We start from the raw sequence: 17881 nt of genomic DNA, 5'->3' as shown, positions 1-17881 counted from the left end.
TTGTGCCTCTCACAACAAGATACACCAATTATACCTTTATGGCAATGGAGAAAAAAAAAGTGTTGGGCTGTTTCAGCCTTCGTTTTCATAACGGAAATCTGGCGCAGAAAGGAAAGTGTTTGGGAGAATCACATGCCTGGGCATAGCCTGCTCATGCCATTTCTTCCTAGAGGGGAAAGGTGGAGATGAAATGAAATTACCTTGCATGACCCACAGGGTTGAACCCACACCACCTCATAATCAGGGGAAGACCAGAGAGAAGCCAGACAGCAGGCAGTCAAGGTTTACAGAGAAAGGAGCGAAGGTGAACCTGCTTTGGAGCATATGCGCTCTCTTATCTAGTGCACTGTAACACACAATGCTTATTTGGCAATTTCTAGCACTTGTAGCGGTTACTGCAGCCCTCCAAAAGCCCATGTGCAGCAGAAGCCCTGCAGCCGTGGACATCAGGGAAAAAGGAAGCGCTGGGAAGGTGCTGGCATCTGGCCACATACCATACAAGCTCCCAACATGTCAGGAGCAGAATGGGGGGCGGGGGACCTACGGGAGGCAGGAACATGGCTGAAGGCACATTGGAAGTATGGTGTAAACCACAACATAGACAGCAGCTCGGTCCTCCTCTGTGATTCAGTAACCACTTCAAGCCCCATCCTGCAAAGCGCTAAGCAACTTCCCCCTCTCCATCAGTTGCACAGGTTCTGCGGCTCAGCACCTCTCCACAGAGGGTTTTGCAGACTTATCACCTCCAAGATACAACTAATTGGTCCATCAAGATAAATCTCTTTCTAAGGAAGGTTTAGGCAAAGACAGAAAAAAACTCAAGCTCTCCACACTTTTTGGCCCCTCTACCTGGGTCAACCCCTTGTCTAGCTGTCCATTAGGGAGAGATAAAATGACAAAGGAGGTTAAGTGCTAGATATCTGGGGCTGGAGAGTCTATTCAGACTGATCAGACTTGTGGATGCTCCCATTGTTGCAGTTACAATAGCAATGACAGCTGATCTAGTCAGTGCTACCCAGCCCCGAAGATACATCCTCTCACTGCAGGTTAAACACCTCAACTTAACTGTGTTTCATCAGGATGTGCCTAGACTCCAACTGCACTATGACCCAGAGGCTCCATTGCCCTGACTGGGACCAAGCACAGTGCAGCATACACAGAGCTTCTGCCCTACGGAGTGAGCAGTCCAGACAGGCCAGGGAAGAGGCAAAAATTGGCAAGATGTAAGAGTCTTAAAAAGAAAAACTAAAAATAATAATAATAATTAAAAAAATCACAGTGCAGGTTAGTACCACAACCCACCTCCTTCTGTCTCCTAATTCCCCTCTGTTCATCTATTACTTTACAGCCTACCTTCTCCAAAGCATGACTTATCCAACACATGATACTACTGCCGATCCATCCTGTGACCCCAGAAACCAGTTTTGCGAATTTCAGGTCAGCAAACCACATTTCAGTTAAATTATTTTAAAAAAACACAAACAAAAAAAAAAATCCCACACTCTGGCACTGGCCCAAATTTCAGATGATATGTGCATAACAGAAGCATTTCGGTACACCCATTAAAGAATGATGTGGCAACATCTGCACAGGCTTCAGAACTCCTAATGGGATTATTCTATGTCTACACCCTCACAGGTTCTCTTTTTCTGCTTTTTAAAGGATGTGATCTGCACAGCTAAATATTTGTGTTCTGAAAAAGACAGTCTGCCATTCCTCTTTTTAATCAGTATATGGTGCTCTGTGTACTTCTACAGTGTAAGAAGGAAAACCTCAAGCTCACTCAGTTTGATTCAGCATATAGTCTTTCCACAACAGGTTTTGTCATTATTATTTCTTTTTCTGCACTTTGATTTCCAACAAGAGAGATTATTGGACACAAAGTGTTTTGAAGAAAAGGCAAAAACACAAAACCAAAAACCAGAGCCTAATGCTGGGCAGAGCATCTTCAAGCTTCTGCTATATCTGCAAAGAATTACAAAAAAAGACAGCTACAAAACAGGATGCTGACACCTCGGCTCAGTTCTCGTCACCCCATGCTGTAGGCTTGTCAGTTCCCCACTCGTAAAATGGGGATATGAATATTTCCACTACCATCTATAACTAAAGTCATTAGTCTTTTCCCATGCATTTATCCATTAAGTCCTTTTCTCAGTGTTATGATTATACCAAATATTAAGGAAAAAAAGCAAACACACAGAGGAACCTATATTTAAAGGTGTTCAAATACCATAACTTTGAGTTCTGGAAACACTCTTCTTTACTAAGTACAACGCTAATAGTCATTTGAAGAAACTGCAAAGCTAAAATCGCCATCTGCTTTACTCCTTTCCCCCTGCTGCAGTGCTCTTTAAACACGTTTCTAAAAGATAAACCACAACACCCAAGAGGTCCTTCATGGCACCTGTTAGGGAGGGGGGTTTAGATACAGCCAAATTCCACTTCCAGCTGAATTTAAGAGGCTACATGTAACAGGAAGATTACCTCCTCTTAATTAAACCAAGTACAAACAGTATTCTGAGCAAGGTATAAAATACAGAGCCCTTGCAAATAGCATTCAATTTCTATGTATTACCCAGTTAAAGGATTGTTTTCTGCTCTGTGCACCTAATAACCTACACCGCAATTCTCCCTTACATCACCAGTACTTCATGGCCATATATCAGCATTATTAATATCATTTACAAGTGCTAGAGATGTTATCCTTACAGGCAGCTCCACGCTAACATCGACAGAGAAGACAGACTCTTAATAAACAGACACAGATCCGTATGTTAACTTGTTAGAGGCATTTCACAGTACACAGCAGAACCATCAAAGCGATTCATTAGAGAAAAATATCTTCCTTCATGAACAGACTTCCCTTGCGCACTCGTGCTCCAACACTTTCTCCTACTCAATTTTTAATTTTTTATATATTAAAATGATTAAAGTTACTATTTTGTAAAAGAACAGATTTGGTTTAGGACAAAAAGCATTACAAGTGTAGCAAGAACAGATGAGCTGTCACTGGTTTAAATCATGCTCTGGGTTTACAGCTACAGCACTGCCACTTTCCCATGCAAAATCTACCTAAATCAATATCTGACAATCAAGTCAGTTTAAGGGGATGAACAATGAAATGAAAGTGATTGAATTACCATGACATAAATATACTACTTGTTAGCTGAGCCACAGTAACATTATACTTGGTAATGGGGCAGAGTAAGAACACCCACCCACCAGGGTAATTATGGCAGCTGAGCTGACAGAGGAGCAGTGACTTGTCAGGCTGTGGTAGCCCTCCCATTTGTGACCACTCACCCCCTATGCATGTTCCCCTAAACAGCTTACACCAACTTACTTTTACCTGTTTCCAAACCATTTTAAGTGCCAATTGTCTTTGAACAAGCACATTGTTGCAGAATACCTCAGTGTGTTAACTTAAAGCAAACACAGCCAAACAAGTGCAAGAGGCTGAAAAGTGCCTCCTGATTTTCCTCAGGTTATAAACCTGTCAGGGTTTAAAGCTGGGCCAGCTATTAAACTGATGGCAGACACTCTCTATTAACCCTCCTCCCCCCCCAGAAGGGGAAGGAAAAGAGAAAAGGGAGAGAGACTTATGGGGTGGAAAGTTAAAATAGTTTTAATAAACTATAACAATATAAAAGAGTACAATAATGGAAATAATTAAATATATACAAATACATACAAAACCAAGATCGAGCTCCCCTGATGATGGTCACGTCACCACCAGCACTGCAGGGCAGGCTCCAGGAAGGCCCAGACTGGGCCCAGCGATGGACGGGAACTGGATTCAGGAACGCAGGGACTGGGATCTTTGGACACCAGCCATAGCAGAAAAAGAGCGAGACCCTCGTGATCCTCCAGCTTTATACTGAGAATGACGTGTATGGGGTGGAATACCTCGTTGGTCAATTTTGGGTCACCTGCCCTGTCTGCTCCTCCCTGGAGGTGCGACCCTTCTACGGCTCTGCACTCGTAATTAGTGAGGAATTTAGCAGTGACCTTGGTTTCTCTAATAGTAAGTACAGCAAGAGCCTTTCTGCATAACATCCCTACCGGTGCCTCAGTGATAACTATAAACTTTGAGCGTTATCAGTCCTAGAAGCAGACACTGTCTGCAAAACATGCAGTTAGTTTCAGAAAGCACAGTTCCTTAGAAGCAGCTTAGCTGAAAGTAAAAATCACTGAAAGGAAAACTGGTTCTGTTTTAGTCCAAACCAGAACAGTTGGGTAGATCCATAAATTTGCTCAGCTTATTCAAGGAAGTTGCAGGTCAGCTAAGGTGTGAATAAACTGTGATAGCTACGCTGCTGTCGCTCCCTGAGAGGGCATCAAAGCAGTTTCCACTGCCTGAGTCTACACATCTGACTTAGACTCCTAAACAGTCTGTGGGAAAGGGAAAAATTTGGATCTTAGAGTCTATCACCCCTCCCTATGCAGGGAGCAGAGGCTGCTCATTCGAGGGGAGGGTGCTCCCTACTGCCTAACACACCCAAGGGAGGAAGGTGGTCTCCCTCCGCACAGCCAGAGGAACACTGCTCTCTCCACGGACTGCTGGGGCAGGCAGACAGGCTCCCAACAGGAGCTGAGCTTCCCCACACACAGCTCCTGCTGAGAGCACCCACGGCTTAGCTTCCTGCGCAGTGAGAACAGACAAGCCCTAAGCCTCTCTTAAAGCTCCTGCATATGGATGAAGTTCAAGTCAAAGGAAGAACGACCACGACAGTGTGGACACAAGTATCCTAATTTATTCCCACGCGGTTTATTCCTGTCCAAGAAAACAATGCACTTTCAGCACACTGGCTGACACATAGTACCCACACTCAGACAAGCACTTACTCCAGCAAAAACTTAGGGGAGCATGTCCTCTTCCACATGGCATTTTGAAGAGCTGCACTTTAGGGTCTGTAAAATAGCGTTAAACAGAACTGTAGCACCAACAGGAAAGTTGCAAAAAGGCAACGCTTTCCAATAAATAACAGCATTCTCCATTATACCCACACACAATTCTTGCACATACAATACAGAACACACACGTGCCCAGAGTATCAGTCTCACTACGGCCCACAGTACAGCACCGTTCCCAAGCCAGCCTTGGTAAGCAAAGAGGCTGCTACGTCCTACGTCCCCTCCCAGCAAAACAGCACAGTGCTGCAAACTCTGCACTCGCTTATAGCCAAACCTATTGACCAGTTCAGTTTTAGAAAACAGATTTCTCTCGGCATGGCCATACTGGTGGGTTGCAAGAAAGTGAGATCCTCAACCAGGCACCCTCCGTAATGTCACACAAGGATAAGTTGGGCACTTGAACAAAGTTACACAAGGAGAAATGTGCCTTTCCTTCACTACAGCCTGGGTTTGGTTACGATGGGCGAGTCAGTCCCACGGAGAGCATCTCTGTTCGTATATTTATGTCAGTGCATGAAGTCCTCTGCAAGGATATCAGTGCAGCTGTATCACAGTGCTCCACTTGTAAACTTCAAGAGTGGAACAGCTCTTGGAAGGAAAACTGCAATCCTTTTCTGTCTTTGCCTCTCTCTTTTTAAAGGAAAGAGAGGAGCAAACAGGATCATTCCTAAAGCAGACCCGTGTCAATCAGAACTGAGTCTAAATCTCAAAGTTTGGAGCTAAATGGAATCAGTTCAGCCAGGGCATTTTGTTCCAGATTGGTCCCCCATGCACAGAAATTTCACCTCAGATTGTCTTTGCTACACCTGTTGCGATGCTGGTGGAGAAAATGTTGAGCCCTGGTCCCAGCAAAGTAGCAAGACAAACAAATCTACTCCTCTGCCCAGGTTATCCATGTTGCTGAAACACTTCCAGACATGACGGTGTCTTCTTATCAGACTCGAGTTGGAAAGAGATTGAGGCCTGGAAAGGTACGAAAGGAATCCAAAATAGACACGAGTGTTTCTTCAGTCAGTATCTTATCAGTAAGAATGGGAGAAGGAATAAGGACTAGCAGAAGCAGCAGCACATTACGGTGAATTCCCACACTGCTCTCCAGAAGAATTTTAATCCTTCCAATATTGGCTTTAGCAAAAAGTGGGTTAAAGAGTTAGTGTGCCCCAAAGAAAGCTGTTCACCTCCAACATGCACTAATGACTGACAAAAATACACTAAAGTCACAGTAGGATACTGTGGAATGAAAGGCTCGAGATACACACATCCTTCCAAAATGTCCTGACAGCTCACTGAGCAGCGCAGCAAACAATGGCTCCTTCCTAATTCCCAGAACTCTATTGCTTACAATGGTGTTCTGGGCTATTACTGGAGAATAATGTGGCAATTTAAAAAAAAAAAAAACAAACAAAACAACACAAACAACAAAACAAAACCAACACACACAACAAAACAAAACATACAGTTCACAGTAATGATTGGGAAACCCACTGTGGATTAATGAATTTTGCAAATTAGCAAAGAAGGAGCAACCAGGATTAAAGAGAAACAATCAACAACACTGAGATGCAAAACACACTTTGTTCATTTATTTAGCAAAGTGTAGTTCTGTCGACGCTGAAAGCACCTGATAGCTCACCAAAGTAGACAGAGAGTAATATATTTTGTAAAAGTAATTAAGCCTTTGAAACATGAGACCTCACTACATCACTCGGCTGCTGCTGAGGAGAGGGATTTGACTCCTGAGTTGTTTGTGCTGTCAAGGAGAGCGATCAGGCTCCCAGATTTCTCCAGGGAGGAGCGAGATTCTAGGAGTGCAGCAGGGCTTGGCTGGAAACCCACAACCCACTGCACAAGTGCCCCCCAAAAAGTTAAGAGGTAAATATTAAACAGCATCTCTCAGAACTTGTACCAATTAAAAGATGCATCTGTAAAAACTATGGGAAGCGCCAGCCTTCACCAGAGCAACCTGCTTTATCTGTGTGTGCTGCCTTCAGGTCCCTGAGGCTCACGGGGGAAGAGACCCTCAGGTCAGGCAGGCTGGACCCCCAGCCCGCAGACAAGCTTTGTGGGTACCAAGAACCTCTGTCAGACTCCCCGCCATTTTAGGAGACGACTGAAGGATAAAGTTTTAAGCACACGGTTCTTAACTCAGGGAAGAAGCATTCTGCAAGATTATTAAGAATGTGATTTAAGTCATTGTACCCAGTGCAGTTACAACAGCGCAAAGAAACACCAGCTGCGAAGCCTCCTGAAATACTGGCATTTGCAGACACTAACAGAACCAGCCTTCTTCAGAGACAGATAGTGAAAGAGCACTGCTGAAGGCTCAGCATGCTTACTGAGCTGGAACATCAGACTTCTTCAAGATGCTTTTCTTCTAAATAGTTTTTAGATGACAAGAACTGAATTTTTTAAAGCACCTCAGTGCATAAATGATTTATTTCCAGAAGCAATGGAGCCTAGTTTTCACTTGACGTTAACGCAACTAATACTCCAAAGTCAGTTTTGAGAGCAAACCTCAGACACTTTACATTGCACATGCCTTCATTCTTAATTTAAACTCTGCATGCATAGGTCACTCAAACTAAAAAGCCTTTCATTGGAACAGCTACTCTCTCAGCACTGAGCACTGTATCGGCACTGAGTATAGAAGACAATATCGCAATCAGGCTTATGCTGAACATTGAATAAAACTGTTACCCTCTGCCCAACCCTTTTATTAAACATTGTCTTGAAGCACTAAATACATGCATGAGTGAGTATTTTTAACCAGTGTGGACTAAAGAGAAAGAAATACACAGTCTTAGCATTTATTCTTTCCAAAAAGGAAGGCTTTGAGGTCAGGAGTTACTCTGTTTCAGCAGGAGCCTCCCAGTGTATCATTAAAAACTCATTAAACTTCCATGCTAACAAAATAAGACACAGAGCAGCCTGCTAGTGCTGTGATCTGCAGATTAGGAGGCAGGACTTCGCATTTACAGTACACTCAAGTGGCTGGGTAGTTGTAAGCAATACAGATCGAGGGTTTTTTTTTGCTTGTAAAGCAACCAGACTGCTTTGGGGATTTCTTGTTTGTTTTGATTGATGCATATTTATTCTGCACTTCTCACCCATACACTGCAGCACATACGGTAGTCACCAAGTCCTCTAATACCTTGGCTTATCACTATGTGAATTAAAGACAAGAGTTTCAGCTTTAAACCTAGATTCCCAGCACCTCCTCAGCACACTCGCATACACTGAATGCATTAAAAATACTAACAAGCATATTTCAAAAACACTTCTCCATTTCCATCAAAGAACAGCAGGTGTGCTTTGCTAATTGGGTTACCTCCTAACCTACTATTTACTGGTGTCAGGGAACTTAAGATGTTAAAAAAAAAACCTAAACAACTATAAACATTCAAAGTATTAGTGAAGCCATCGTATTTGCTTATCCAAAAAAGTTTATTTTAGTAACTTTTGATTCCTGAAGACATCAACTGAAAGGTACATCCACACTACAGAACCGCCACAGAACACTTAGCATGAACCTTAACAGAATGCATGCTCCATAAAAGCCATTTCTGCAGGAAAAGCCCTCCCTGTTAACACCCTGCAAGACCAAACCACGTAGCTTAAAGACGCGCACAGATCTGCGACCTGAACACTACAGCTTTGTTTGAAAGTGAAACCAAGCAGGCTACAAATAATGCTCTATCCCCAGCGCCCAGGGAGGTGCAAAAAGCAAACAAGTAGTACAAACGGAGGAAAAGTCCAGCTGAGTTTTGAAGTTTTACATTTTATTATCAGTAGCATTATTTATAGCGTGACATTTCTATATATAAATGTGATCTGCGTTTCTTTTTACACCTATAAAGCATATCAAGTTTAGGCAAAGAACCCTTGGTTTCCATTTATTTGCGAAAGTTCGGTAAACACCAGATATTTACAGGAGCAAAGCCGCTGTATGTACATACACACTAACATACACACACGGACACCGCACCAAACGCGCACTTTCCAGCGCATCATAAGCAGCCTGCTCAGACCTTTTTCCAGCTCACAAGCCAGCGACCCAGGCGGTGGGGGGCAGCGGGATATGGCCCGGAGCAGCCCGGGGCTCGGGGCCGTCGCCGAGCCCCGCTTCGCACCCCGCGCCCCGCTCCGCGCCCGAGCGCGGCCGCTCGCTGCCGCCGGAGCCGGGCACCGCGCAGCGCCGGGTGCGGGACTTGCTGCTGCCTCGTCGTTCCCCCCGTTTTGGGTTTGTTTTTTTTTTTTTTTTCTCTCCCCTCCCCTTTTTTCCTTTCTTTCTTCCTTGTTTTTAAGGGCGCCTGCAGCTCTCCTTTTCCTCGCCCCTAATTTTCCCCTTCAAAAAGATGGCGGGCAGAGCGAGCGAGCGAGGGAAAGCGAGCGAGAGAAGGGGAAGAAGAAGAAAAAACAAAACAAAACAGAAAAAAAAAATAGCAAAGAAAGAAAACCCCTCCTGCGTGGGGGCCCGGGGCTCGGCGGGGCAGGGGCTGCGCCCGTGCGGGGCGTCTTCGGGCGCTCGGCGAGAAGGGGAGGGGGGAGCAGAAGATGGAGAAGAAGCGGCAGAAGCAGAAGAAAAGGGTGGGCAGGAGCGGCGGGGCCGGGAGGAAATCAATGGCCAGGCTGCAGCCAGCCCCGCCGCGCTTTGTTGCATTGTCGCGGCGCACAAAGGCTGCGGGGCCGCGGGGAGCGACGCGGGGCTCTCGCAAGAAGAAGGAGCAGAAGAAGAGAGGAGGGGAGGGGAAAAAAAAAAAAAAAATCAGCATTGGCCTTTCCCAAGTGGGTTTTGCCTTCCTCCCCCTTCTTCCCCGGCCCCCCTCCCTCCAGAAACCATGGCCCAGTGCTAGCAACGCACACACAAGCATCTAACAAATAAAGGGAAAGATTAAATAGATTACTTTGCCCCGGCAGCTCCAGCAACGTTTGCCTTATAGTCCCTCCAGTTGCTCTTCTTTTTATCCTCGGCAAGGCAGTATAATAGATGCGCTAAGGCGCCCCAGAGCTCATGCGCCGGGGCGCAAGGCCATGTGGGGACGGTAGTCCCGGGCCGGGCGGGGGGAGAGGCGGCCACCGGCCCCCGGACTACAAGTCCCAGATGCCAACGGGTCCCCCCCCGCCCCGGCCCGGTCCCCCGCTCCCTCCCCGGGCCGGCGGGCAGGGGAGAGGAGCCGCAGGGGTGATGCCCCGGTCAGCGGGGCGGGCGGACGCGCTGCCCCCGGTGAGCCAAACGCCTCGCGTGGGTTTGGGGTGGGGGGACCGCGATAAACACCCGCAGGGAGGGGGCGGCTGGTGGGTCCCCCCCCGGGGCAGACATTGCCGGGGAAAACCCCGGCTCCCCCTCTCCGCCCGCCGTCGGGCTCTGGAGGTACGAGAAGAGCCCTTAAAAGTGCGAGTGGGACCGTGCGGGGCCGCTGCGGGGACCCACGCAGGGTCACGCGTGCTGCGTGAGAGCGAGTTTTAAATCACAACTGCGAGGGCTGCCTTACTCTGTTCTACCCTTTTTTTTTTTCTTTTTTAAATCGCGGTTTGCGTTGGGTAATGCGCGCTCGCGTTTATTACGCAACAACTAATACGAGCCGCAATAAAAATAGAACGCGGCCGATGGAAGCTGGAGTAGTAAGTGGCAAAAAAAAAAAAAATCCATCAAGAAAACCCACAACCCGAGGGGGTTTACACGGGTTAGCGTATTTCATAATATCATCAACTGCTGAAAACAACGAGAGAAATAATCTAATGTATACAATAACAACAGAATATGAATTTGACAAACACACCCACCATAAAGCATCAACAAACATGAGAACTGTTACAAATGCAAACACTTCTAAATAACAGAGCAACACAGCCTGTATCCTGAAGCAAATCTACAAATGAAAACAGAAGTTTAAAAAAAAAAAAGAAGATACTGTTAGAACCCCAAATATGATTCCATTGCTGCGGCACAAAAAGAAAGACAAAAAATAGAATTGTTGGAAAATAAATGAGTCCAGGGGAAACATTTGAGTGCCAACATAAAATAAGAAGTAGTTAGGGGATTTCTCTGTGGACACATATGCCAGCAGAGGCTGCCACACTGCCTGTTACTGACAGCCACGCGGTGATGCCAATTAATAAGTCAGTTTATTGTAACCATAAGGTGAAGGCAGTTTTACTGAAAGACCTTATTTCCAGAAGATTAGCTTTTGAAAAACGTGACCAACGAGACTGAAATTTCTCAGGAGATTGGATATAATCAGCAAGATGGGGTTTTGTACAGGCAAGACTAGAGATGCTTAGCAAATTCCACTCAGCCAGGCTTGTGGCTGCTTCAGGATGAAACCAAAGTTGTGCATATGCCTTAACCAAACCCAAGAAAAAGCGCTTTTTTTTTTGCACCCAACCTCAAGGCTTGTGAGAATTCAGGAACCAGAAACTCACTCACAGCTGTACCACTCCTGGATGTACCTACTTTGTAAGACAGCATTTGAAGTTGCATCTGCATCTACAGCCAAACCCCACGCTTGGGCAGTGTGTGCCTTGGGCTTCCCTCTGCCACAGGCACCTGCGAGTTGACCTTTTTCACTTGCCCATCAGGTACCTGAAAACCACTTCAGTGCCCTCTGCACCCAGAGCAAGTGGCCTCTGCAGGATCCAGAGCACACAAGCAGTAGGAAAAAGGTACATTCTGGGTCTTCTTAAGGGGAACAGCTACGCTTTACAAGCTGGTGTTCACTAAACTTGCCCCACGTCTGGTCATCATATGCTCCAGGTTGCCAGACTTAGCGAGGCAATCCCTTTGAAACACCACCTGAACTCTGCCCTGCCTAAAAAGTGTCCTGGACACCAGATATCAGGGGTATAGGGAAGGACTGGATTTTGAGGACAGTGCATTTTTACCATCATTCTGCTGTATTCCCATTTTCAAGGCAATTCTAAAAGAGTACACGTGTATCAAAACATCCGAGAGCTGAAGAGTACCAGGTCAGTTCTTTTGAACACACAGTCTTGCTCCAGTACACGCCTGATCCACATGGGTAAGCAGGGTGTAAATTTATGAATGCTGTAACATACACAGACACCAAATCATGAGCATGACCAAAGAGCCCCTAAATGAAAACTGCTGCTGCTCTAGGCTCGGAGGCTGAGAAAAGCTGGCAGGCTGAAGCTTTCTGAGGGAGTGGGCAGGGAGTAATCAGCTGAGTATTCATTATGAACACTTGGGAAAATGTACGCCTTTCACACTCTAAAGACTCATTTTCAGCTGAACCATAATCTGAAAGTTTGATTTTTAAATGTATTCATATTTTAGTTGGAGACAAACTCCTGCAACAAAGGAGTGTGTTGGCTGAAATGTAAGACTTGGCAGAGTTAGAAGCAACTGAACAGGGGGTCTCATGATGCAAAGCGTTCAGCAACCTCAGCAACACGCAGAGAGCGCAACAGGGGGCTGAGCAAAATGGGTGAGCACAGGCAAAAGGGCAGAGACGAGAAGCTAGAAGGGTCTCTGCAAGAGCATAAAGCCCTTCAAGCTGGCAGGGCAGAGTCACCTCACAGTGAATATACACAAGTTAAAACTGGAGTTTGATCCTCACTGGAAATCCACTCTCAAGAGCAGCTTGGTGGTGGAGGGTGTGACAAAACTGCAACTCAAAAGCAGTCTCCAGCTACACCTTATACATCCTCATCTCACCCAGGGTGGGTGTAAGACAGTTTCATCCCCAATTGTTATGTTCATTATGCATCAGGCTGAGCAGGCAACACAATTCACATGGGAAACTGTCCCCAGAGATTTCACCACTATCAGCTTTCAATCTGGAACATACAAGTCACTCACACACTTACCTGTAGGTCTGCAAACTTGCACTTGAAAAACCCAGCAGCATCCTCCAAGGGAATAGGAAAGCAAACATATTCTAGGGACCCTTAAAGCCTTCTTTATACCAGGCAGCGAGGTTAGATAATGGTTTAGCCAAACAGTCACAGGCTAACTCGGTTTGAGTAAGCCCCATAGGAGGTACAGTGAAATCAAATCAGAATGATTTAAGCACAAGTTACCTAGTCTAAAGTAAAACACTTAGACTGAGAAAAAGATAGTTACAATCTTCAAATGAATTTCTGAACTGATTCTGTCCTATTAGTTTTACACACAAGATGTAACAGTCTGCCTGTTCTGGGGTACCTTAAACACCAGCTTTTCCATAAAATGCAAAACTACAGCAGTAACTTTCTACTTCTGCCTCCTCCCCAAGCTCAGAGGAGCATCCTAGATTCACAGAAAGCCTTTTGATTAGCCTCTGTGGTCTCTTATGTTGCACCTCCAGTTACCCAATTAGTACCTTGTTAACTAACACCTGCAGTGTATTTATTCCTTGCCATTGCACTGCTTTTAACCCTTAATGCACAGTGGTACATACATTCTTCTAGGAAGCTTTGTGCGTAGGCTTTAACAACAAAAAAACTTACTTGTGCAAAACCAGAGTGGTTTTCAGGGACTGCTGGGAACACTAACACAGAGCACCACTTTTTCTGACCTTTGCTGTAGGTACAAACTGTAAGCTTCTGATTCTTTACCTCACCATTCAGTGCCTGTTCCACCATCAAAACCATAGTTCCCCACTGCAAGGGAGCTCTTTGTTAGTATTTGTACTTGGGAATTACCAAGGGATGACAAGTGGAGAAGACTGCTGAAGGGGTTTAAATACCGCATGGGCAATGCATTCTGACCTCCATCTCTGGGCACGTCCGTAGGCACGCTGTACATTTACAGGCACATGAAAGGCTGATGGAGCTCCACACACCTCAAGGCAGGCAAATTTGGCCATCCTGACCATTCTGTCAGGCACCATGAGCTCCAAGAGACCTCACATATCAGTGGACTCACAGCAGAGCCTATTACCAGCAGCTGCTATCTCTAGAGTGGATGTTGGTTATACGTTACAAAAGGAGAATTTATTCAATAACAGTCATGGTTGGCATAAAGACATAATAGTGCCCAAATAAAAGATTGCTTAAGAGTGTGTAGTAAATGTCTGGGATTATATGACTTCAGTCATCGCAGTGGCAGAGAGAAGGGTGTTGAACACAAGGGGATAAATGCTTTTATTGCAACAGAGAGTCATCTTTACCAATGATTTTCTTCATGGTAGTGGCAGGAGTTCCTCGATTGAGTAAGCGTTACTCAGTAAGTTAAGGATGACAGGACTAGGGCAGAGGTTTGAAACAATAATTGCAATTTGTTCTTCTGTAGTACCTTTCATCTGTGGAATTCACAACAATGCAATAATCCCCCTAACAGCTTCTGTAGGTAAGGAAATATTATGAGCCCTGTTTTTCAGCTGAGGAAGCTGCAAGGGAATATGATGATGCAGAGAATAATGGGCAGAGCCAGAACTGAGACTCAGCTGACTCATACTTTGTAGTTCTGAGAGCCTGGACACACCAGTTGGTGAGGCCACCCTGGCTACACAGTGCCTATAGGACCTCTGTCTCTTCAGTGTTCACTCTTCATCTGGAAAAGGGTGAGCAGAGCCCCCAGACAGGGAACCCAGGGGCCAGGATGTCTACAAGCCCCAAAAGGCACAGCACTATGGTAACTGATGGGAAGGCAGGAAAGAATTGAGCTATCCAAGACCCAAAGGATCTTGTAAGTGTTCATCTGCAAATACAACTTTTGATTCTGATCTAAATGCTGGTCTGGAGACAGCCAATATCCAATGGAGGGTCCAGAGTGGATTTAAATAATGTCCTCCCAGATTGGCAGTTCTCAAACCAGAGGAAGAGAGATTAATGGCTTCCCTGCAATGGAGAGGAAGGGCATGAAGAGCCCACAAAATGTTCTGTCTGACCTTGGTGTCTTTTATCAGGATGTAGCAAGAAGCATTACTTGGAGGAGCTGGAGGCTGGGATACAGCGGGCTAAGATTTAGGTGTATGGAAAGAAGCAGAGCAAAGGCCTAAACTATTGTGGGACACAACAAAGGAACACGACCTCAGAATTTGAGAAGTGAAGAGAAACTGCCCAGCCAATATGGCTACGTATCTTTGGCCACAATAAATACATTTCTATGGAAATTAGCTGCGTCTAAATGGTTTTGTTACACATTCAGTGTGATGTAGAGACCTAGCACCTGCTGTTAACACAGTGGTTTGCACTGGGAAGCAAGCTCGTGAATAGTGTGTGCTACTGAGTTGGCAGTTTGAACTAACAGATATCAGAACATGCTAGGCTTCAGCTGGCTAAAGCCCTAATGGATTCCTGTGTGTTTTCTTACTTTTCCTCCTGCTCTCTTACAAAGACTGGAGAGAATGGTAATGAGATGCTCTAACCAAATAGTAACACTTTCAAACACCTTGATTTCTAAATTACAATGAGTAATAAATATACTTAGATTTCACTAAAACTGTCTCGGGGGTATGAGTTAATCATATTGAACTGTCTGTTCGTTGGAGTTACAACCATTTACACCAACCAAGAACGAAGATCCTGATTCACAGAAGTGCTGAGAACCTGCAGCTCCAGTTGAAGTGGCTGGGAGAGGCAGGCTGTCATCGCGTCCGGCAGTCAGACCATGTGTGATTCAGTTTGGGGCTCTCAAATCAGCAGCCTTTATGCATTGACTTGGCTGTGACTTGTATTGGAGGGGAATCTGCTTTGAATGATACGCTATAGCACACTGCTGGACTGCAATCCTGCATGAAGTCCTCTTCAAAAACATGGACTGTATCTTAACAGGTCTTTACTAACATGGAGCTCTATACCTGCAGTGTTCAATGATCTTACTTTGAAAGAAGTTCTTCAACTTCCACAGGCCCCTTGTGCCCAGGCGAAGTGTTTGTACACATCTCTCCCAGGGCAGAATGAATCAAATCCTACCTGCTCTCCACTGGGGTAAGATTTCCTAGTTTTAAATGAACAAATGTTGGCAGTGATGCAAGCAAGGTTCATACTGTAGTGGGGGAGGTAGAAATATCAGCCTGGAAAAGGTTCAGTGTTTGTTTTTAAATCCCAGAAGAAACATATGAATGCGATGTAGCTGGGATTTAGAAAAAAACAGAGCAGCACATTAGCAACCACACAGAAACAGCTATATGTCAGAGATCATCTGCTCTTTAAAAGCTTAAAAGATGCAGCAGGTCTCTCCTGAGTTCTTCCTCCCTCTGTTTCTTGAGCAGCGTGTAACACACGGGAAGTCTGTTACGCGCTTCCTCTGTCTGCTGAGAGGCCCAAGCAAATAAAAGTCCTAACTGTGATCGCTAATTGTGCCAAAACATAAACATGGGCTTACACAGCTTGTAAGCTTAGTGCCTTATTACTCACCGTTGCAAACGTAAGCACGAGCTTGTTCGCAGCAGTCAGGTCTAGAGAGTAGAGCCAGCATGTATTGAAGTTCGTGGGAGCTTTTCCACCAACATTAATGTCCTTTGGATCAAATCTGCAGGACTGGATTAGTTCTGGTCTTGGTGGAACCTGTGACAAAATAGTATACATTAGTCACAGCAGGACCCATGGCCTCAGCTCAGTTCCTGACACCCTTAAAGCCATCCAAAGGGATCCTAGCAGCACTGAAAGCAGTCACTTCCATATAATCTGAGCCACTCATGGACTTTTCTTTCCCTTTCATCATTATGGGAAGCTGCTCTCCCCCAAAAAAACCTCAGACAGGTGTCTTTTCCAGTGTACTTGGCAGGTCACCAAGTTCAGGCTATTTTGAACCAAATGGAATGAAAGATTTTGTGAAAGAGAAGCCTGCCAAGCCCCACTCTTTTCCAGAGAGGGAATTTGGACAGACACCACATCCTGCTGATCCCAGCTGCGGCAGCAAGGCTGGGGGAGCAAGAAAGACCCTCACAGATGATTCATAACCAACGAGTTAAATTTCATCCAAAGACAATGGCCTGTCCGTGCAAATCCCCAGGCACTCATGTTATATAGTCCCAAAGAAATGCCCTTCTCACTGAGCTGCCTTTTTCTGCAAGAGCCTTGCTGTCAAAAACCCAATCTAGCATGTGACCGAGTACTTTGCCAAATGGAGTTTATCATACTTCAAGCTTGTTTAAAAAAAATCCAGGACACTTAGAGGCTAAGGGGTTGTTTAGCATTACAATTAATTTGTAGTTGAGGCTACAGTTTTCAAGTTCCAGAGAGGTACTATCAGTATAGATAAGGATTTTTGTACATACATATGTATGTATTTTATACATACGTATAAAAATATCAGGCAAAAACTTCCAAAGCAGACACTGAGAGGCAAAATACAAACTTTAATCTCCAACACGAAAGAAACAAAACCACCCTATGCCTGTCACAGGAAAGTCACATAAATACATAGCATTATACTGCTGATTTGATTTGTGCTCGCTCATTTTATTTCATATTTATATTTTAAAAGAATGAAAACCTTAAGCCAAAAACCATCTGGAAGAATCAGCAACAGGAACTTAACTGGATTTGTGTGCTAATACTGTTCTGGGGACTGTGCAGCTCTTATAACTCTGCCTGTGATTCACCTCCCCGAGTTTAGACAGCAGGGTTAATTCTCCAGACTTCTGCTGCGGGTTTCCAGGCTGGAGGAGAAAGGCCTTGGCTTCACTGTACCACAGGGTTTTTTTTGTTTTGTTTTTTTTTTTTCCTTTCTCAACTGCCACTAGAATTTTTGGAGCCCAAAGATCTTCCAGTAAATGACATGTGTCTCCTTCTTTTCTTCCCTCTTAACAGAAAGCAGACTGATGTGTTCTGTGAGGCGTTGGGCTGCGGTTCAGAAAAGCACTGCTCTCCAGAAAAGCTTAACTTTAAATTGGCTGTTTGGCCTTAATGAATCAAAGTTAAATGCTTTTCTGAGTCAGGGCCTTTGTACGCCTGTACACTGAGAACCACCTTAGATTAGATACACTCTCACCCCAGCGTGTTAAATGGCTCATACATCAGCCTCGTGCGTTACATACATTACTGCCTTGTGAATTAGCTTGGTCTTTTCATAATGGTT

At 45.1% G+C, this 17881-nt stretch overlaps 1 protein-coding gene and 1 long non-coding RNA gene across 3 annotated transcripts in view; one reads left to right on the top strand and one right to left on the bottom strand.

Annotated features, from left to right (window-relative positions):
- The window catches only part of BRD3 (bromodomain containing 3), a 28986-nt gene extending 19080 nt beyond the window's left edge, over window positions 1-9906 (bottom strand). The window contains exon 1 of one of the 2 annotated variants that reach the window (XM_068413793.1): window positions 9819-9906. The gene's annotated coding sequence lies outside the window, so the exon portion shown is untranslated. Of the gene's footprint in view, window positions 1-4845; window positions 4912-9818 lie in introns of those variants that run through there. The other variant, XM_068413794.1, reaches the window with a different exon arrangement.
- A 132-nt stretch (window positions 9907-10038) lies between these two features.
- Window positions 10039-14969, top strand: LOC137670848 (uncharacterized). Its single transcript, XR_011049366.1, has 3 exons — window positions 10039-10138; window positions 11494-11577; window positions 14763-14969. It is a non-coding gene; the product is annotated as an uncharacterized lncRNA (long non-coding RNA).
- The last annotated feature ends 2912 nt before the right edge of the window (window positions 14970-17881 follow it).

Source organism: Nyctibius grandis, chromosome 16, assembly GCF_013368605.1.
Source record: "Nyctibius grandis isolate bNycGra1 chromosome 16, bNycGra1.pri, whole genome shotgun sequence".
NCBI lineage: Eukaryota > Metazoa > Chordata > Aves > Nyctibiiformes > Nyctibiidae > Nyctibius > Nyctibius grandis.
Note: the sequence above shows the minus strand (reverse complement) of the source record. Positions and strands in the feature narration are given on the sequence as shown.